The sequence below is a fragment of the Trichosurus vulpecula genome, chromosome 5 (genome assembly GCF_011100635.1).
Source record: "Trichosurus vulpecula isolate mTriVul1 chromosome 5, mTriVul1.pri, whole genome shotgun sequence".
In the NCBI taxonomy this organism is placed as follows: Eukaryota; Metazoa; Chordata; class Mammalia; order Diprotodontia; family Phalangeridae; genus Trichosurus; species Trichosurus vulpecula.
The window spans coordinates 275,346,583-275,369,548 of NC_050577.1; the positions used below are offsets into that span (position 1 = coordinate 275,346,583).

General features: G+C 37.6%; 1 protein-coding gene across 1 annotated transcript in view; it reads left to right on the top strand.

The window, feature by feature from the left end:
- Positions 1 to 2,354: 2,354 nt before the first annotated feature.
- LIMA1 (LIM domain and actin binding 1) overlaps positions 2,355 to 22,966 on the top strand; it is a 105,375-nt gene continuing 84,763 nt past the window's right edge. Inside the window, exon 1 of the mRNA XM_036761161.1 lies at positions 2,355 to 2,537. The gene's annotated coding sequence lies outside the window, so the exon portion shown is untranslated. The remainder of the gene's footprint in view (positions 2,538 to 22,966) is intronic.

Genomic DNA, 22,966 nt, shown 5'->3' on the forward strand with positions numbered 1-22,966 from the left:
TGGCTCCTTGGTATTTGAATTCTTTCTTTCTGGTTGCTTGCAATATTTTTTTCTTTGGCCTGGAAGTCCTGGATTCTAGCTATGATGTTCCTGGGAGTTTCATTTTGGAATTTCTTTCAGGAAGTGCCCAGTGGAGAGAGAGTCTCTTGTTCCATGGAATCAAATGATTGGCTCTTGTATTTTCTACACCATTCAGAAAACCATGTTAACAGCGGGATCTGCTATAGACTATATCATTTGTGAAACTCTGCCTATTTCTTTCTCAAACTTTTATCAAGCAGTCCTCCATGCTTGTGTAGATTATTTTCTAAAGATTTCATAGATGTAAGAAGGAAAGCATATAGATTGGCAATTGCTAATTTTTTCTCTAGTACTTTTAATGTAGTATACTTTAAAGTACATTTTAGTGCTTTTAAAATGTTTTCCAAGCCTTTATTTTTATACATACGTACATTATACTTATAGTGTGTGTATGTATGTGTGTGTGTATATATATATATGTACACACATATATACGTGTATATACATACACACGGAGTAACTTTTGCTAACAATGAGTCATTTCTTTTGTACAGATCTCCAGGGGGAAAAAACAGTATAGATTAGATTTTTGGAAGATGGCAGAAATAAATTGGCCTTCACTAATTGCTATGAGCTCTGGTCTCAGTTTTTCCTTCACACTCTTTTTTTATTTCTGCTTTCCCATAAACTGCAGCAGTTCCTTTTTGCTCCTCTCCAAAAACTTCTTTCCCCATACCTACAACAAAATCTGTGGCAAAGGAGAGTTGCCAAAGGTAGGAGGGCTTGGATAGAAAAGCCCTTCTAACTCTATGTCTCTATAGCAGAGCTTGGAGCATTAAAAGGAGGCAAATAATGGAAAGAAGCAGAATAAAATGAAAGCCATTCAAAAAAATCTGAAACCAGTTCTAGCTCATCTTAAGCCTTGTGCCCTTCTCTCCACCATTATACTATGAGCTCTTAAAGAGTAGGGCCCCTGCTCTTTATCTCTTTCTTCCCCTGGACCTACCAACATAGCACAACACACAGAGGGCTCTGTTGGATGTGAATGTTCAACAAACAAGCCTAACAACTGCTTCAAGTAGCCGCTGTGAACCTGTAGAAGGCAATGTGGGAAGTTTCACAATGTCCAACTGCACCTGGCATGAGGAGAAGCCAGGGAGCTTACTACGCGCCAAAAAAGGCAATGTTCTTTGTCTCTTCTAGGGTTGAGATTATAGAATGTCAGGGACTGGAAGAAGCCTTAAACATAAGAGGGTAGTGGAAAGGGAATTGGATGTAGATGTACAAGTCTTGGGTTTGAGATTTCCACAGTACCTGTGTGACCTGGGCTAGTCACTTAAGCTGTCTAGGGCTCAGTTTCTTCATCTGTAAAATTTAGAGGGTTAGGCTTCTGAAGTCCCTTCAGTTTCCCATCTACCTCTCAATCTCTCATTCTTACACTGCTACATTAATTACTATTTGTGTGGCTTTGGGAAAGTCTTTTGACCTCTCTGGGCTTTCCTCATCTACAAAGTGGTTGGAGTGGACTTCCTACTGGAAGATGCCTTCCAAGTCTGCAGCTCATATAATCCAACCCTTTCATTTTCCAAATGATGAACCAGAGCCTCAGGGACAGGAGGAGACTCAGCAAGATAGTGGAGAAGCTGGGATTCATACCCGGACACCTAGGCACATCAAACTGAAGACTCTCGTTTTAGAGGCTGCTAGAATGCATAGTGGATAAATGAATACTGGGCTCAAATCTAGCCTCGGACCCTGGCTGTGTGTACCTGGACAAGTCTTCTCTCCTTCCTTCCCTCAGCTGGGAATATTTAAATGGCAGGAGATGGCTCCAGCACACCCCTGAAATTTATACACACACACACACACACATATACGTATATATACATATATATAAATTTAATATAAAATTGTGACTTTGTGTTACGTACAACTTGGTTTTCAGAATACACACACACACCCCACTTAATTAGAGGCTTTGTGACATAGGAGACAAAGAGCCGACCACAGAATGTGCGCTGCCAGTGGCTGTGACCCTGGCCAAGTCATTTAAGTAACCTCTCAGTGTCCCAGGAAAATCTCTTAATTATAAACTACAGAACAATTGCTGATCTACATTGGCGGGGGAGTTTGCAATAAGAAACAAAATAGAAAAAAACCTCTCATGGAGGGCTGAAGCCAGGAGAGAGGTGTCCGCCAGACACCCGAGTTCTCCAGCTCCGGGGTCCCAGGGCAGGCGCGCGTACCCGCCGGCGAAGGCGCGGGCATGGACGCAGCCCCGGGCGTGCGCGCTCCCGCGCCGGGAACGTCAGAGGCACTGGGGAGGGCTGTGCGTGCTCGCGCCCTAAGGTGATGGGCGGGACTGGGGGCGCGGCCGGGAGCCAGGCTGGGGCGGGGCTGCCGGTGCCGTAGGTGCGGCCGCCTGGGTTGCTACAGGTGCGTTGCGGGAGCCCGAGCGCGAACCAGCCGTAGCGGGGTGGACTGCAGCGCCTAGTTTGAGGCAGCCGGGGAGTCAGGTAGGTGCCTCCCCTCTCGGAGTCTTTCTCGTTTTAACCCGAGGGTCAAAGGCGACTCTTCTGCAGGAGAGGCCTCAGGGTGGGGGAGGTGGGGTGCGAAGCAGGTGCGCCCCTCCTAACTGCGCATGCCCCCCCAAAGGGGGTGGTGGGGAGGGGAAAGAGGTGTCCACCAGATGGGCATGCTTTTGCGGGGGGTGGGGGTGGGGATAAAAGGAAAAGTATTCCGTTGTTTGGGGTAGGCGGTTGGGGCTAGAATGACCCGCCCTCACCCCCATGCATGTCCATTTTCTCCCTCTCCCCTACCTGTAAGGTTTGAGGAGGAAAATAGAAGCCAACTAAAACTCGAAAACTCTACTGAGGTTGGAAATGAGCGTAGGAAGCCGAATCCTCCTCCCAATTATTCGTCTCTACTCCTGTCTTCCTTGTATACCCAGTTATCTTTGCTTTCTCTCTCCTACGCTCCTTCAAGTCTTTGTAATGCTGAGGCCTCTAGATGTTTGAGACTTTACAACGGAGGAGAGGATGTGTATTTGTGAGTGGGGTGGGAGCATACTTATATAGTACGGAGAATTCCAATAGCACCTATCACTTAGGTATCGAGCTGTTAACATGGGGTAACCGTATACTCATGGCCACACCTACTAAGGTCCGAGATGAAGATGTTAGGAATAAGCCATCCGGCACACTCTTCTTTTGTCCTCTTATTGATGCTGACGAGCAGTTGTGTTTAATTGACGCTGTTAAATAGAGATATTTATTTCAACCACACCCCCCCCATCCTTAACGTACCCTCCCCAAATTTTCTTAATCTAATACATTTTAGTTGGTCTCACTGTAAAAAAAAATATATATGCTTAAGGCAGCAGTACCTGAGAGAATGCTATTTTTAGGAAAGGAGAATTTTCTTTGTATGGAAAGTATTCCTCATTTCTTTCATTCATTGCATAGTGTTGAAACCAAAAGAGAGACACATGTAACGTCATCTTTTATTAACCTATGAGTATGGGTATTGGTCTTAGGTAGCTGCTTTAATGAAGAGAGGTGACATTTTACTTCCTCTTCAAACATTATTTTCACCTTGTGAATAACAGTGGATATCTATTAAATCTATTTGCCATTTCCATGTTTCTTAATTTTTCTGCTCTACGTCTGTAGAATTTTTGAGTGCAAGAAATCAGGCCAATTAACCTGCCTCCACTTCCATCCTGCTATTAAGCCTATGAGGATTTAGTAAATGTGTAGCAGTAGTCATTTTCATTCTTAATTATGCCCTGGAAGTACATGTTACCTCTTGGTCCTTGAACTGTAAACTATCTCTGGCAAGGGAAATGGATTGGCAACATTAGTAACTGAAAGGTGGCTGGTGCCATCTTGTGAAAAGAAAATTGTTGCTTATTGATTGCCTCCGTCTATGATTTTAACTTTATATGTTTATGATTTTGATATTTTTGATTTATGATAACTTTGTATGTTCCTGATTTTGGTTAAAGGTTAAGACTGAATTTCAAACTTCTAATCACATGTCTAAAAAAGAAAACTTTAGAAGTGAAACTTTTAACTGGATGCTCTACTGCAATTAAGTTTCTGACCTTGTAGAGGATATCTTTTTTACTGTGTTTTTATTAAACCAGTCTCTTCCTAGCTGAATACGCTTGTGCTTGTTGGAGCTGCTGCTTTTACAGTTATGGTTTTAGGGATACATATGTTCTGCAGATCTGAGAGAATGCTGCTTTCAAGGAAAAGGGCTTTTTTTGGATATAAAAAGTATTAATTTCTTTCCTTCCCTGTATGAGTGTTGTACAGAAAACACACACAGGCATCTTGCCATCTTGAATTACTGGATGAATAAGCATATTGCTAATAGAGTTGATATAATGAGAATATAGGTTATAATAATGTTGATTTTTTTTTCTTTTGTAATTTGAACTATGGTACTCTAATTCCAAGGTGCATCTCTCCTCTCTTCTGCTTTCTATTCTAGAAGGAGGAAGGTATTTCTACATAATTTGTGTATTTACATTAATGATGCTATTTTCTCAAACAGTTTTCAAGCTAATTCTAATTATTGCTCCTCTTTGGGTTGCCATTTTTTCCTTTCATGTTTTGTCATCAGTATGCAATAATGAACATAGATGGTCTATGCCAGAAAAAAGTACTTTAAAGAGAAGGAATACACAAAGGTCCAAGAGAAGATATAAGGGAGATGGAGAGTTAGTGTGGTGCAGTGGAAAGAGTGCTGGATTTGTAGTGTAAGGATCTGGATTTGCATACCAGTCCTTTGTTTATCTGTAAATTGAAAATGAGATGACTCTTCAGATCCTTTCCAGCTCTAAATCTATAATCCTCTGGTGAGAACTAGTTAGTAAAATGACCTCCAGCTGCAATTTTAAGATTTTTTTAAATTAGTTATAAACTTGAAAAACATTAGCAAACATGAACATTTTCATATACAAAGGCTTGCCTCTGACACAAGGCTGTGACCTTGGATAAGTCATTTAAATTACCAGGGCCCCAGGCAAATCTCTTTGATTATAAACTGTAGAACAGTTGCTAACCTACATTGCTAGGAATTTGCAATAAAGTCACAGGTCCAGTTTTAAAAAAAAATGGTAGCATCAGCATTAACTGTCCTACTTGTCATTGTTCCCTTCTGAAATTCCTTCTGCTCTTTTGCATATTTTAAAATGTTTCATTGTTGCTCTTTTATTTCTTCTTTTCTTTTACATCATCATTATTTCTATCTCCACGTCCTTCCTAACTCTCCCCCAAATAACAAGTATAATCAAGCAAAGAAAAAATAAAAATTCATACGTCGGTTGTGTCTGAAAATGTTGCGTCTCAGAATCCTGCACCCAGAGTCCTTCACCTCTGCCAAGATGTGGGAAGCATGATACATCAGTAGTCTTCTAGAGGTGAGGTTGGGCATTAGATTGATCAAAGTTCTTAAGTTTTTTCAATTTCTTTTCCTTTGCTATATTATGTTAGTCATTGTGTAAATTAACCTTTTGGTTCTGCTCACTCTGTATCAATTCATGCAAATCTTCCCAGGTTTCTCTAAAACCATCTCCATCTTTTCTTTCAGCACAATGATACCCTGTTACATTTATATTTGATATTTTGTTCAGGCATTCCCCAGTTGATAGGTACTCACTTATTTTCCAGTTCTTTGCTACAACAAAAGTGCTGCTTTAAATATATGTATAGATTCTTTCCCCTTTGATGTCTTTGGGGTATAAACCCTAGTATATTGCTGGATCAAAAAGAATTTGGAGAATATCATATCAGCTGGATAATCATCAGTTAATTGAGAAATATTTTATGACATCATACTTAAATGCATACTACTCTGAAATAGATCATATATATGGATTAAAACTATGACCTTTAATGGAATATGTACAGCTTTTAGTTTTTCTTAATAAAAACATTTTCTTAAGAAAAGACAATGATTTGAACTTATAAATATATCAAAAGAGCTGTAATTTCATTGATTCAGATACTCCTTCCACCACTTCCATAATCTTTGTGAGTTACAGTGACCAAAAAAATATATGTATATTAATCACTGGGAACTCAGGAAGATGGGAGCCTATAGTCAAAATCTTTCCCTTTGGATTGGTAGTACCTGCCAGAGCTTGTGTTCCCCATTGGCATAGACACTGAAAATCCAGAGTAATCTCCAGGACAATATAAGGCATCAGAGGAGGATTTCATTTATGATTTAGTGCCATGTGAAGCTAAAATACTTAATATTTGGTTATTTTTAAACTGTAGAACACTCTAAAATTACATATTAAATTACATTAAAATTTAAAAGTCTAAACCCTTTACTTTGTACCAGTTCTGTGGATACATGCTTAACAGCTGTGATCAAATAAATGTGATGATGTGGCTCAATGGTACTCTTAGTATTGGGACACTGACACAGTTACTCTGTAATTGGACCCTCAGTCCTCAAGACTCAAGCAGGTGATTGTATTAATGCAGATGTCTCTTCCTTTCACAAAAAGGGCAGAGTTTGAACCAACAAAAAATCCATTATTCTGTTTGCTAAATGCTCTCTTTACATTTAAAATCTGTAGACTACCTATTTCTATTCATTATCCTTTCTCATAGTTAATATGTGTACCATGGTACTAAAACATTTTATTCTTTACCTCTTAAATGATTTGTTTAATCATGCCATAAATCTAGGCTTAAAAAGTGCTACCTTTTAGGAGAAAAGAGGAAAGGAGGAGAAATACAACTTTTCCCTTCCATTAGCCTTTGTCCTCTCCCTCTGGCCCCATGCTTTTAAGAGCAAGTACGGAACTGCTTATTTCCTTGTTTATTCAGTAACAAATCTAAAGTTTAGAAAACTTTCCAACCACTGTGACAGGTCTTTTCTTGTTTCATGCTCTTGGTTTTAGATTTCCAAAATAATTTTTACTTTTCTCCCCCCAAAGCTGAAGAATAGCATAATGTAAGAAACATAAGACCATGATAGTCTAACAGGAAACCTTTAACTATTATATGTGACAATTCCACTTTTAAGTATCTTTGGAGTTATAAAATTTGTACAGCAATGGAAAGAGCACTACAATGAAGTTCACAAAAGGAACACTTTATGCCATATACCACAATTATCTCCAAATAAATGCATGAAATAAATTTGACAGGTCTCTTCATTTTAAAAAGAAAACTAGAGGATAATGGAAGGAGGTCCCTTATGCAATATTGGCTAACTATACAAAGAATAGAAGTGATCATAAAAGAGAAAATGGACAGTTTCAATTTTATAAAATTGAAAAGCTTTTTCATTTGTAAAATTGAAGAATTCAGTTGGGGGAAAATCCTTATAGCAAATATCTGATAAATGCCTGATATACAAGATATTCATGGATTTAATATACACATATAAGAACAAGATCCAATCCCCAGTCATTCTTTTTTTTTTAAGGTGTCCTTATTATCTTTATTTCATAGTTGAGCAAACTGAGACACACAGAAGCTGAGTGACTTGCCCAGGGTCACACAGCTACCAAATGTCTGGATTTGAATTCGGATCATCCAGATTCCTGGTGTTGCACTCTATCCACTGCTGAGGCAGAGGAGGTATGAGTACCCATTTGTGGAGGGCCTTTTCTCACCTGGGAGTTGTCTATTCCATTGAAATCACAGATCTGGTTTTTAAAAAGCAATAACCTGGTAGTGCCCAGGACTCTAACTCACATTTATGGGGCACTTTGAGGCCTCAGGTGCCCTGCTCACAGTGCCTGGGTGAGGTTAGTAGTCCTGTGTGTGTATTTTGATCCAATCCCCAGTAATTCTAACTATATTGAGTTTGCTTTTATGAAAGATTTTCAATTTCATGTAATCAAAACTGTCCCATTTTATTCTTTACCTTCATTTTATCCCTTGTGTGGAAAGAATTCTCCTGGTCACAATTGTCCAAAATTACTTCCTTCCATTTTCCTTTAATTTGTAAAAATGTTGTATCACCTTTTATATTTAGATAATGTGTTTATTGGAGTTTATTATAGCATATGGTATAAGACATTTCTCTTTCCATTACACAGTGCTGTGCAAATTTTTTTTCACCTCAAAATGAGATTTGTTAAAGTACAAATAAGATTGTTCTGAGAATATACTGTATATCGGTGATTGTAAAGTGCACTTGATGTTCATACTAAGCTTCTTACATTGTGTATGTTATTCAGTTTTGGGAATAAGTAAAAATGAGCATGGGCCCCGGAGTCAGGGAAAAAGGAATGAGTAAAAATGATTGGGGAAACCTGAAGTGGTCAGAGGATATGAATGGGCAGTTTTCAAAAGAAGAAATGTAATTTATCAACAACTTTTTGAGGGAATGCTCAAAATCACTAATAATAGGAAAAATGCAAATTAAAACAACTTTAAGGTTTTATGTTATATCTATCAGGTTGACAAAAGTTTTAAAAAGTAAAAATGATAAATTGGCAGGATTATGAAGGCAGGCACACTAAGAAATTACTTTTGGTGAAAATGTAAATTGGGTCAATTATTCTGGAAAATACCTTGGATTTTACCTTTTTAAAAAGTCATAAAACCCTTTATACCCTTTGAGTCAGCAATACTAGACATGTATTCCAAGGGGATAAAATAGAGAGGAAAGCATTCCATAGATACAAAAATACTTATAACAGCGCCTTTTTGTTTTTTGTAAAGATATTTTATTTTTATGTATTGCTTTTACATCACCTAGATTTCCCTTGAATCTCTTTTCCTTTCTTCTCAGGGGAGACATTAGCTGTAACAAAGAATGTCCTTAAAAAAAGAAAAGAGGAAGAAAATTTGGCAAAGCTAATAAATAAATTGAAAAAAAAGAACCTGACATTTTGAGCAGTCTTTCCAAGTGGATACTTCCCCGCCTCTGCAAAGGCATGGATGAGACTTGTCGTCTCATATTTCTTCTTTAGGGCCAAACTTGTTCTTGGTCATTTTGCAAAATTCACTTTTGATTGCTTTGTTGTCGCGCTTTCCATTTACATGTAGTCATTCTGTATTTCTTGGTTCTGCTTACTTCACTGTGTATCAGTTCATATGATCTTTCCATGCTTTTCCTTTCACAGTATTTGATGATTCTTGCAGCACATTCCATAGCATTAATGTACCATAGTTTGTTTAGTCATTCCCCAGTTGATAGGCATTTACTTTTTTTCCTGGTCCTTTGCTACCACAAAAAATGTCTGTGTAAGATTTTAGCGTATATGGAGTTTTTCTTTTTGTCAGCGACCCCCTTGGGGTATATATGCCAAATAGTGGAGTCTCTGGGTCAAAGATAATGAACATTTAATCCACTTTATGTACATAATTCCAAATTTCTTTCCAGAATGGTTGTACTAATTCATAGTTCCAGCAGCAAAGCATCAGTATGTCTACCCTTCCAACATGGACTGTTCCCATCTTTTGTCATCTTTGCTAATTTGCTGAAAACTTCATAATTGTTTTGATGTGTGTTTCTCTTATTAATGGGGCAACGTTCTTTGATAATGGTTAATAGTTTGCAATTCCTTTTTTGAGGCCTATTTGTTCATATCTTTTGACCACCTCTCTATAAGGGAACGGCTATTGGACATACATATTTCTGGTGAGGGTGCGTGTATATGTGTGTATGCATTTATGTATGAATATACATATATCCATGTATTGAATAAATGGTAGTAATGACGTGAAAACAGTGGATGCCTGTTAGTTGAGGAATGGCTGATGAAACTGTGGCATCTAAATATAATGGAATATTATTGCCCAATAGAAATAAGGAATATGAAGAATTCAGAAGAGCTTGGGAAGGCTCATGTGAACTCACATAGAGAAGTGAGCCCAACCAGGTGAACAATTTACACAGTGAGCACAATAATGTAAAGGAAAACAACACTGATTAGTGCCGTGACTAACCAATCATGACTTCAAATGACTTATGGTGAAGCATGGCTCTTCTTGGCAGAAAGTGGTGAGCTCTAGAGACGCAGAACGAGGCCCAAGTTTTCACACATGACCAATGTGTTATTTTGTTTTGCTTGACTGTACTTTTTTTCTTACAAGGGAGGAGGGTTCTGTGGGACTAAGGAAAAGTGACAATAATGGTAAACACCAAAAAAAGGGTGGGGGAAGCATCAATAATTTTCAAAAGAACACTTGATTTAGGGTGACAGTACCAGGTTCAAGTTCTATTTCTATTTATTACTTCTGGGAACTGGGACGTATTTGTGTTTTAATTTAATTAATTGTAAAATAGGGGAACTGGACTAGATGTTCTCTCAAGTCCCATATACCTTAATAATGATAAATAATAATAAATGACCCTACTGAAATAACCAGAATCTCTTCTGTGAGGGAGTTTCCACTAGATCTCACAGCAGGAAAAAACAATTTTTATGGAACATTTGATGAGTAACATGACAAGGTCCGGGTTCCCTGACTCGAATCATTGCAGGGAGGTATAAATTTGTTACCTTTAAATAATGTCTGAACTGCCATTGGGATTAGGAGGGAGAAGTTAAGGGTCAGGTTTACTACTGCTCTCAGCAGGACTTATGCCATTCTTGTTACAGCTTCTGAACAGCACTCCACTGAAAGAGGGTTATCGCTGTGCAGCATATCTGGTAACCATACATTTTTTGGTGGATGCTACAGCAATGTTGAGGGAGACAAAGGGAAGATGGATCATAAAGAAGGAAGGAGACAAGCACTGTGCCTGGCACTGCTAAGTGCTTTACAAATATCATCTCATTTATCTTAAGTAGCACATCTGAGCTTTCAGTTTGCACTTTATTTTAATGGACATGGTCAAAAGAGCCTTATTTGAATGAGAGAGATGTGGAGGTTTTTGTTCCTTTTCTTCAGGGTGGTCAAAAGGGAAAGAGTCCCTTTTCCCCTCAAGAATGTATTCATTTAAACATCTTCATTTAGGTGTTTTGCTATGTGTTCTTCTAAAAGAATATTTTTTTTCTTGAAGAAGTTATTTTCCTAATTGTTGTGCTGTATGTTTTCTCCTACTTAAGCAACAACTATTTATTGAACATTGACTTTTTAACAATTTAAACATTTACCGGGGGTGGGGATGCAAAGATATGAAACAAGATGGAATTTGCTTCATTTAAATTGCTGTTGATTTGAAAAAGAGAAACAAGATATTTGTGTTGAGGATCCAAACTAGGGTGGTGGTAGTGGTTTTCATAGAGGAAGGAATGTAAGAGGATGGAAGAGAACTTGGCAACTGATTGGATATGATTGAAGTAGAGGGAAGCTTAGAGGTACTTAAATAAAAAGTCAGATATGACAAATATAAAGGAGAGGTCTAGAGAAAGTCATTTGAGGGGAATCTCAAAAAGCTTCATGGAGGTGGTGGTATACCTGAATTAGGCCTTGAACCAAGGGAGGGATTTTAAGTGGTAGAGATGGTAGAGGGCCTGCTAAAGCCTTGGAGGATGAGCTGAGCCTTTGGTGTGGCATGGAAGACAAGATACAGCAAGAAGAGAATGGAGGCCAGTGAGTAGACTGGTCTGGTTGGAACATAAGAGTGCTTAAAGGATAATTTTGCAAGATATTATTTTCTAGGTAAGTGGGAACCAGATTGTGGATAGCCTTGAATATTAGGCTAAATTTATACTCATATTCAGTTGGTATTGCTGAGCTTCTGAAGGTTTTTGAACAAGGGAATGTATTAGATTATTGGTTTTTTATGGTAAAGAAGAGATTGAAGAGTGTAAGAGAAGGCAGTCAGGAAGACCAGTTAGGGGTGGATGTAATAATAAATAGACCAGAACAGTAAAGGATGCAGATGAAGAATAAGATTTGATCTTATTCACACAACCAGAATTAACACATGTGAAACAATAGTGAAAAATACCAGCAGAATATATTTGTGCTAAATTGTGTCTGTGCTGTAGGATAGGCATCTCAAATTCTACATTTGAATTGCATCAATACCGTCCCCCCTCCTATGTTCCTCATGTTTACAGACACTTTAGTCAGATAAATATACAACAGAGTTTTTGCTTGTTTGTTTTGAAAGTAACTGGAACTTGAGTAACTAGTTTTTCAGTAACTAGAGCTTGAAATAAAAAGGATTTTCTAGTTAATCAGAAGATGTAATTGCAATTTCTCCATTCTCTTAGTATTGTGCTTAATTTAAATGTTACTGCAACTAGGTTCAAATAACCTATTTTTCAATTCTATTTTCTCCAGAATCTGGTTTGAAAAATGTTTAGGAAAACTGAATACTTCAAAGATATTTTTGTGGTGCATTTTTTTTTGTCTAGCATTTAGGAGATGAAATAATCAACCATGTTAGTTTTATAATTTAGAACTGGAAAGGGTCATTAGGGATTATCTAGTCCAATCCTTTCATTTTAAAGATAAGCAAACTGATTTTTTTCATAGCTCTCAATCCTTTAAAAATTTTGCTACATGGCCACAATGCTGACTTGGTCTTTTCTGAGGCTGTTACACAATACTTTTGTTTCATGCCCTGTCTACATTTGTCTATCTATATTTGTCCTCATTTGGAACAATTATCGTATATTTACTGCTGGGAATTTTTATAGAGAGGACAACTTGACAGGTATACATTTTGTTTAAAGGGAGTGATTAAGTTTATCTTAACTGGCTCTTTATATTGTGCAAGCTCTGAAACCAACAAGTGAGCTAAAATTTCAGACAGCAGTTGAAGCCAGTCCTTTCCTGGAAATGGCCTGAAGTGAAACTAAGAAGCCTTATACTTGGAGAGAACTTAATTATTAATCAGAAAAGACCTGTATAGAAAGGTGGCAGTATCATTAGGGAAGTAGCTTGTTAATATATTCTTTTTGCTTTTGAAATTTTAAGAGGAAGAATTCAAGCCAATTATCCTGCCTTTATTCAACAGATACTCATTTGTGTAGCTGTCACTGGTGAGAATTCTAGGTTAATGCTTCAACATCCCTTCAGCCAATGTTTATTGCACACTTAACTGTGCCCAGAGCATTGTTATCTGACATATTGCTTTGCAAGGGCATGGTGCAAAGGTTAAGAAGAGAACTGGGCCTGCAAACTTTCATGTGGTTTGTGTGATTGCTCCAATAATTGGTAAATTCCCTACCTTTCTTTTCTTAGAGACCTCTATTTTCCTGTTTCAGTCCAGTATCTTTACCCCTAAATAATTTTGCCATGTTGTCTCTATGTCGAAAGACATTTATTCACTAATGCCTGAAAACTCTATTGAGCTGTCCCTGCCCTTACAGTGAATTAATTAATTATCAACTCTTGGGGAAAACACCTAAATCACCTTTACCAAATGGCATTATTTGGGAGTAGGGTGGAGTTAAAATTAATTTCCAAATAACTTGAATTAGCCCTGGTGAGGTTTTCTAGTATAAAATGGACTAGAAAGATTTAGTTAGTTCCTAGGTTCTAGGATGTCTTAGACAGTAATCTTAAATATAGAACTTAAGTAAGTTTTTCACTTGTGTAAATGACATAAATGATGATTAACACAGTAATGCAAAAATGAATATTTTTAAGTAGGAAGGATATTTAGCATAACAAGGGAAGGTAGAATGTAGTAGAGTTGTGGTTATGTAATTTTCACCTTGAAGTTTTTATAAAGAGATTAGGTTGTACTTTTATATTTTTCTTTTATAAGCTACAATTTAAAATATATGTAGACTTTTTAATCCAGAGTCATGTCAACATTTGGGACCAAAAAAAATCAACAAACCTGATAAATTTGTTGCATCTGCTGGACGTTAGGTTACACACACACATGCATATATGTGTGTGTATCTATATATATCTATCTATACATACATACATACATATATATATATGTATATATATATATGTACACACATACATATTCACACATACATTTCAGCTGTCCAGGAACGTGCCTCTGGGCTGAGATGGGCCTGGGGCTTTCTTGTCCTGAGTCTTTAAGAGCTTTGGATGGTCTGGGCCTGAGTCCTTGTTAGTTCTGGGACCTTTGAGAAGATAAGATACTTCTAGGCCAACTCTAACTTTTAAGGTTCCTTTAATTTGCAGTCAGGAGCTTATTTTGGGATATGAAGCCTAATACTGGTACTCATGAGGTTCTAGACTCCTAATCGATTCTGGAGTAGCTCTCTTCTTTAGAGCAGGAGTGTCTAGACTACTGGCCCAGCAGCAATAACATGGTTCACCTTTATATAGCACTTCATAGTTTACCTCACAATGACCTTATTAGGTAGGCAGTTGCACCTATTATTGTCCTCATAGGATCATGAGTACTGGAAGGGACCCTTAGGGATCATGTTATCCAACCCTCTCATTTTAAATATGAGGAAATGGAGGCCTAAAGAGAGGAAGCGACTGATCCAAGCCCACATAGGTCAGTAAGTAGCAGAACTGGGATTTGAATGTAAGCCCACTTGTGCCCAATCTGGTGCTCTTTCCACAGCCATGTTGCTTTTTGTTTACATACATGAAAATTAAGAATCGTAGAATCACTGAGTTTGATCACTGGAAGTGATCTCAGTGTCATCTAGTCCAACCCATACATGAAAAGAATCCCTTCATTCAAAAGAATACCCAACAAGTAAAGCAGCCCACTCCGTTTTCAGGCATCTCTAATTGTTGGGAAGTTTCTTCTGATATTAAGCCTAAATTGGTCTATTTAAGATTTTCATCCATTGCTCCTGATTTTGATTTCTGGAACCAAGCAGAACAAACATAATCTCTTCTCCAGGCTAAAACATCCCCAGGTTCTTCAACCATTTTTACTTCACATGGACTTGCCATCTTGGTTGTTTTCTTCTTAAGTACTCTTCAGCTTATTAATGTCCTCTTTTAATCAGAACTAAGAGCAGTATTCCAGATGAAGTCTGATAACAGCAGAATACAGTGGGAATTTCTCTTCCCTATTCCTAGAAGTTATTACCTCTTTATAGAGCCCAAGATTGCATTAGCTTTTTTGGCTAATGAATCACTCTGTTGACTCATTGAATTTATTTATATTAAAACCTCCCGATCTTTCTCAGAACTCTTTGTCGACCTTACTTCCACCATCCTTTATTTGTGAAGGTTTTTGTACCCAAGTGTTAAGATTTTACATTTCCTCTCATTGAATTTCATCTTATTAGATTCAGCCCAGTGCTTTAGCCTGTCAGATCCTTTTGGATCTTGCCATCCAGTACTTTAGCTTATACTTCTCAGTTTAGTCTCATCTGCATAATTTGATGAGCATATAATCAATGATTTTATTCAAGTTATTGATAAAAATATTAAATAGCTCTGATTGCTGGGACACATCATTGAATACCTACTTCTACCATGACATTGAAGTATTTCTTTTCTGAATTCATCCAGTTGTCTTTCCATCTAGTCTATATTTATCTTATATATGAGAATAGTGAGAACCTTTATCAAAAGCTTTGCTAAAGTCCAGATAAACTAAATCCATAGTATTCTATATACAAATTATAATCATTCAAAAAAGGAAATGATCTTTTAAAAATAAGTCATGTTTTAATCTTCACTGGCTCTTTGTTTTTGTCTTTTTAAAATGTTATTTTTTCATTTTTATGAACTTGACAAACAAACATTAGTATTTCTCCATATGAAAAAGAGCAGAAAGGGTACTGAATATGAAACTGAGTCTCTACCATAGATGGTATGGAAATATATATATGTTTTTAAAAGTAACATTTTAGTTCAACTGAAAATTTTAAGAAGTAACATTTTACTTAGCCTAAAAAAAAATCTTTTAGATATAGACTTCTTAGGAAAATAATTAAAAGGTCAAGATCAAAGGCTAAGGGCCTGGGAATTAAGAATGGACCACCAAACTTAGAACACTGAGTAGCTCTTCTCATTAAGATAATAGAATACTCTATACCCAAATCTATCTTGGGTCTCTTCTTTCCCCATTTCCTTATGGGAGGTTATTTACATTTACTCTGAGCCAGTCAGGGCCCAAACAATTACCAAGTGGGGCTTGGCCTGGGACCTGTTGTTGGATGTGGCATCACTTTCCTGACGTCATGATCCTCTTTGAGAACAGGAAGGACAATAACAAGGGATTAGGGGATGGATTAGAGGGCCTCTTGATTACTTCAGTTCACTTGTGACCAACTAAAAAGGAATGGGTAGCCCTTGAGGGGAGTGGTCGAAGAGGGATGACTAGTTTTAGCTGGATGATTCTGAGTGTTCTAGAAAAATTAATTTAATATTGCTTTATTGGATAAAATAGAATGCTAACACAGTTCTGTGTGTTTTGTCATTTTGTAACATTTTCTTTGTTCAATATTCCTACAAATTGTCCTGGGATAGAGGAATGTCTGGGGGCTTTGGGAGGCGGGGCAGATTATGTCAATTTGGACAGTTTTCTCTTTAAGTTATAAGTTCTTGGGTTTAGAATAACGTTAATTTAAAATTTTTTCTATTTATATATTTAAAATTAAAATTAATTTTTTAATGAAAAAAATCTGTTTTCTTTCCCTACTTCACTCCCCGCTACCTTGAGAAAAGGGAGAAAAACCCTGTTACAAATGTGTATAGTCAAACAAACAAATCCCTGAATTGACCATGTTACATATATGTCTCAATCTTTACTCTTGAGTCTCACCTTTCTCAGAGGGTGAGTAGCATGTTTCATCATAAGACCTCTGGAATGTGGTTGGTCATTGCATTAGTTAGAGTTGTTGAGTTTTTCCAAAGTTGTTTGTCTTTACAGTATTGAATTGTTCTCCTGGTTCTGTTCACTTTATTCTGCATCGGTTCATACATACAAGCCTTTATGGGTTTCTCTGAAATCATCCACTTCATTTCTTCTAGTATAGTAGTATTCTATCATAGAATAATGTTAAATTAATTTTTAAAATTTTCTAGCATACTTGTGTCTAAAATGTACAGTATTATTATTTTTTCTTTGACAAGTTTAACATGGTTTTTTTATATTTCAAATTTTACATGGTAATTCCAGTACCATGTGTCTATATCCCCTTCTGATCTTCTTTGGCTCTCTGTGTTTATTATTTATTAGCAATTCTGTAATGCTCTTTTCTTTCAGTAAAACTATCCCTACTCCCTCCCACCAAAAAAGCTCTTCCTTGTAACAAATAAGTATAATCACACAAAACAAACCCATATATTGGCCTTATCTGAAAATGCATGTCTCATTCTGTATCTCTAGACCATTATATTTCTGCCATGAAGTAGGAAGTATGATTCAGTATCCAGATTCAGATTGCAGTCATGATTAGTTATTGTGTTGATCGTAGTCTTTCACAGTTATCTTTTACAGTATTGTTGTCATTGTGTAAATCATTTGCCTGATTCTGGTTTTGCTCCTTTCACTTTGCATCAGTTTATATAAATTCTCCCAGGTGTGTATGAATCTATCCCTTTCATCATTTCTTCACACTAGATCTTTGTAATCACCACTTCTCTTTGTAGATTTTTGTAAATGATCCCTTTCTAGAATTCATCTATTCTAAGATTCATGAATTCTAGGATTCATCCATTCTAGAATTCATCCATTCTAGAATTTTCCCAGGATCAAAGTCAGGCTTATTGGTCTATAGTATGTAGGTGCTGTTCTCTTTACTTTTTTGAAAATTGCGACAATATCTGTCTTTTTCCAATCTTATGGTGCCTCTTCTCATTTTTCATGATCTTTCAGATGTCACTGAGAGTGGTTCAGCAGTCACATCTATAAATTCTTTTAGGACACAAGGATATAGTTCATCTGGGCCAGGTGACTTGAATTTATCAATTCAAATTAGATTAGCTCTTACTATCTTCTTGTCTTGGACATCAGCTCCCTGCTAGTTGTTTTTGTTTTCTCATTTTCAGTGCAAAAACTATCCTCCTTGACAGAGGAATGAGAAGTAAAATAATTATTGAGCAGCAATGCTCTCTCATGTTAGTTATCACAACTCTACCATCCCAAGCAAAGGTCCTGTCCTTTTCTTTGAGCCTCCTTTTTTCTCCCCACAAAAAGCCCTGTTGTCCCTCATCGATCTCATTCTTATCTTTAGAATTCCTAATACATTCAACAAAGAGTTATCAAGTGCTTGTGTGCGAGGTTTACTCAGCTAGTATTTATGTTATGTTAAGCACTAGTAGAAAAGTTGGGCTAAGTTAAATTAGTCCATGGCAGGATTAGATTCAGAACCCATTGACTCTCTCATGTAATTGTAATTTGTGAAGCCTCATAATTCGTAATTGCCCCTTTACTAGAGTAGATTTTTTTTATACCAGATCTGTGATTTTATCAGTATAGGTAGTTAGTTCCCTGGGAGAAATTTCCTCTGCCAGTACAGATTAGTGTTTTCTCTGACACCAAGAGGGTAAGTCATTTGCCTAGGATCCTGTTTGAACCCAGGTCTCCCTGACACGAGGCCAGTTCTATAGCACGTGGCAGTTCAACCTCTTGATATGCTTTGCTATAATAGATAAAATGCCAAATGTTTTAAGATCTAAAAACAATTTCTCTTTGGATGCTTCTTGATACATTTTATATATTTTTATGTAGTGTCTTGAAGCTAATCAGACTGGGAACAGTAAGAATGAAATGAATGTGGCTTTTTGTTCATTATAACTCATCTGCCTATTAATATTATGCAACTGTGATTTGGGAAGCACTAGGTAAATCTATATGTCAAACAGTTATTCAAACAGAATTTTCCACCTCACTGTCACAGGTTCACTATTGTTCCATAGGCACAGCTATTTTCCAAAGTCGTTCATAGCTTGGCTGTATTGCTTTGAGTCATTTAACAAAAATAGAATTTTATTGATCTCTTTTGTTTCTGTGTCACCTCCCAGTGAGTCATCCCTTATAAGAAAGAGGTATTAAAATTGTTGTAGGCGGAACTTTAAAGCCAGCGTTCTTATAGTTCAGGCTCAGTGTTGGGATGAAATGACCTAAGTCACTGAACATTTAACAAAAGAGGAGGTTTACTTAGCCCTAGCACAGCAAAGATACATAGCAAGGTTACTGTGGCACTTCTTTTCAGCTTTGGTAGACATGCCCTTCCTGCCTCTTTATGGAAGAATCTGATAAGCCAGGTCTTTGGGATTTGATGACTTCACATGGTCTTAGGTAACAATCAAATCTGAAAGGTCCCAGTTATACCTGGCCGGGACTTTTTGTTCTTCAGACCAGGAAGCTCCATTAGGGAACTTGGGGTCAATCAGAAGCTGTTTGAAGGAAGTCAGGGAAGCTGCATTAAAAAAACAACTACACTGGTCCCATCCCAACTCTGCTCTTTGGAATGCTTACACCATGGGTAACAAACTTGTTTTCATCTTAAACCTTTTTCTCCCTGCCCCCTCCATCTTCTTGCACTCTCTGAAACCTGACTCCTCCTGATGACAGCTTCCCTAGCCCCTCTTTCCAGCTCTGGTTACATTTTTCACACCCCAGAACTCACTATTAAAGTGGAGGAGTTTGAATATTCCTTACTCCCTGTTGCCACTACTAGACTCTCCCAGCTCTATCACTCAGTAACTTCACTTCCTTTGAGGTTCAGTCATTCCATATTTACCACCCAATAAAGATTCAGGCAGCTATTACCTACTGAACTCCAGGATACTCTCCATCTTCCCTCAACCCATTCAGTTTCTGGCTTACATTCTTTCTCCTTCCCAATTCATGGCCTTATACCAGAGGGGTTTAATATACATACATATTGATAGTCCCTTGATACCCTAACCTCCTAGTTTTTACTCATTTCATATGACCTATTCTCCTACCCTTTCTCAGTTGCACACAGATGGTCATACCTTTAATCTTGCTATCACTTACAAGTGATCCACTTTTCATATTCATGAACTGAGAAATTCTTATTTCTAATCACAATCGTTGTTACTCTGAATCACAAACACTGTTCTTTATCCTCCCCGTAACTTCCAATCCATTCAGTCCTCAGTTCTTTCCCAGGCTATCACCTCTGCACTGACTACACTCTTTTCCTTTACCCATCTTCACCTCTTGATTAACCCAGTTTAACTCTATACTGGCCCTCTTCAAGTGCCTTGAATAAATGTCTTGCCCCTTATTCTTTTGCTGGTCTTGCCCTGCCAAGTCTCAGTCTTGGCTTATTCTGCTGCTGAAAGAATCTGGAAAAAAAAAATCACAAAACCATGTTGACTGGATCCACTACAGATTTATGTTACATAATCTCAATTGGGCCCTCACTTTGGCAAGGCAGTAATTTTATATCCGTCTAATCAATTCACTCTCCTGCTCACCAGAGTGCCTTTTGTACGCCTTTTCATCCCTTTTCAAACATTCCATGGTGTCCCGTCCCTGCCCTCCCCCCCACCCCCTCTTTTTCCCAACTTGTCACCTAAGAACCTTGGCTCATATTTCACTGAAAACCTTGAGGCCACTCCCCAGAAGTTCCCTCTTATATCTCCTTCTTATGTCACATCACTCAGATGCCACTGTCTCCACTGTCACATGAAGAGGTGGCCCTTCTTGCCAGGGCTATCCATTCCTCAGGGTTCTTTGCTAAATCTTCATCCAGGTTGTTTTCGTAATGCAAGAGAGTTTCAGCGAAGAGCAGAGTGATACAGGAATAGCAGTTACAAAACTTTATTACTATTCACAGAGTTACAAGAGGAAAAGAACAGATGCCAACAGGGATGTTGTGAGGCCCCTGTTGCTCTCAGTTGAGGGCATAGCTTCCAGATGTGGAACCATGCAATGACCTAGAGGCCCTCAGGTCTCAGACTTATATAGCATTAGACAGAGCCCAGCTGGCAACCTAATAAGGAGTGAGAAATGAGGGGTCAGGAGTTCAGGAACTTAACTCTAACTGCCATATAGCAAGGGGAGGAGAGGTAATGCCCAATATCTGGGTAAATTAGCCTTAGCATACATGCATCTTGGGAAGCAGGTACCCATGAGTCGAACTAGTTTGTATTGGTTCATACCCATGAGTGATTCGTTATTACATCCATCATCAAATATAAAATCCTCTGACATTGAAAACTTCATAATCTGCCCCTCCTTACTTTTCCAGTTTTCTAATACCTTATCCTTCTCTCTCCCCCCCCCCCCACCCTTTGCTCCAGTGACACTAGCCACCTTGCTGTTTCTCTCAGAAGACACTCCATCTCCCCTGTCAGTACATTTTTACTGGCTGTTCTCCCTCGTGTTTGTCTCATGGACTCCCTGGCTTTCTTCTAGTCCCCACTAAAATCTTACCTGATTCCCTTTCATGTAAGTGCTTTCCCTCTGTTAATTATGTACAATTTCTCCTGTACATGTCTTGCTTGTACATAGTTTGCATGTTGTCTCCTCCATTAAACTGGTGAGCTCTTTGAGAGCGGGGACCATCTTTTGCCGTTTTTTGTATCCCTAATGTTTAGTACACTGCCTGGCACATAGTAGATAATAAATGGTGCCTAACACAAAATAAAAAAAGAGGGGAAAGGTTTAGTAAAACTAACCAGCACATCAAGAAAGTCCGATATTATCTGCCAGCCATGCAAAGAAAGAAATGAGGTGAATGAATGAAGTATTTATTAAGCACATTTTAGGTACAAAGTGCTATGCTAAGCCCTGGGGATTCAAATAGAAAAGTAAGACAGAATCTGCTCTCCGCTCTAGCTCACATTCTAATGGGGGGAGAAACACACTGGAAAACTGAACTGCAGGTCAAATGGAAAATCCCCATCATCCTTAAAGGTGCAATGACAAGGCAGATGGTAATGACTCTTCTTGATATCATTTCTGTTGATAAAGTATTTTTGGGTTCTGGGTCCTGGGCCGTCTCTGTCAGGGTGCATCAGATATGTCTTCTCAGGCCTCTTCTTTTGGCCTCAAGCTTGATCATTATAATTTCACATCAGTCTGTTTCAGTTGTTTTGTTGTCATTTTTTCCATCTGCCTTGGAATAGTCATTGTATTTATCATTTTTGTGGTTCTGCTTACTTCATTTTCCATCACTTCATAAAAGTCTTCTCATATTTCTCTTATTCATCATATTGATCATTTCAAACAATACAGTAAATAATATTCCATTACATTTACGTATCCAACTGGTTAGCCATTCCCAAATCAATGGGCATCCACTTGAGTTTTTTGGTGTATATGGAGCCTTTATTTTATCATAAACCTCCTCAGGGTATATTCTCAGCAATAGAATCTCTGGGTCACAGATTTCAGACTTTTTAATCACTTTCTTTCGATAATTCCGAATTGTTTTCCAGAATGATTGAATCACCTTACAAGCCAGTGTACATTTTTCCGTGATCCCAAGACTATGGACTTTCCTGTCTCTTGTCATCTTTGCCAAATTGCACTGGTGTGAGGTGAAAATTCAAAGTTGTTTTGACTTGAATTTCTCCTTTTATCAGTGATTTAAAGTTTTCCTTAATATAATTAGGGTAGCTAAGTAGCATGGTGGATAGAGTGTTGGTCATGGAATCAGGAAGATCTGAGTTCAAATTAAGCCTCAGACACTTAGTAGTTGGGTCATTTAACATCTGTTTATCTCTGCTCACCTGCAGAATGGAAATAAGAGCATCTACTGCCTCAGGGTTGTCGTGAGTTTCAAATGAAATAATAAATAATAATAAATATAAAGGGCTTATCACAGTGCCAGGTACGTGGCAAACACTATATAAATGTTATATGTGCAGTTCTTTTGAGAACTGTTTATTGTTATCCTTTGACTACCCTAGCTGTTGGTGAATGATTTTTGGTCTTAATTTTCTTTGTTGGCTATATATCTTAGATATCAGATTCTTATCAACAATATTTGATAAAAAGGATTTTCCCCCACTGATATGGGCCATCTTTATACTGGGAAAACAATGTTGGTGTATAGGATTATAATTGGTATCAACTGGTATAAAATTATGATTCAAATGACTTAGTAGTTAAGTTCCTTCAATAACCTTCATTACTTTGAAGCCCTATGACAATTCAAATGAGG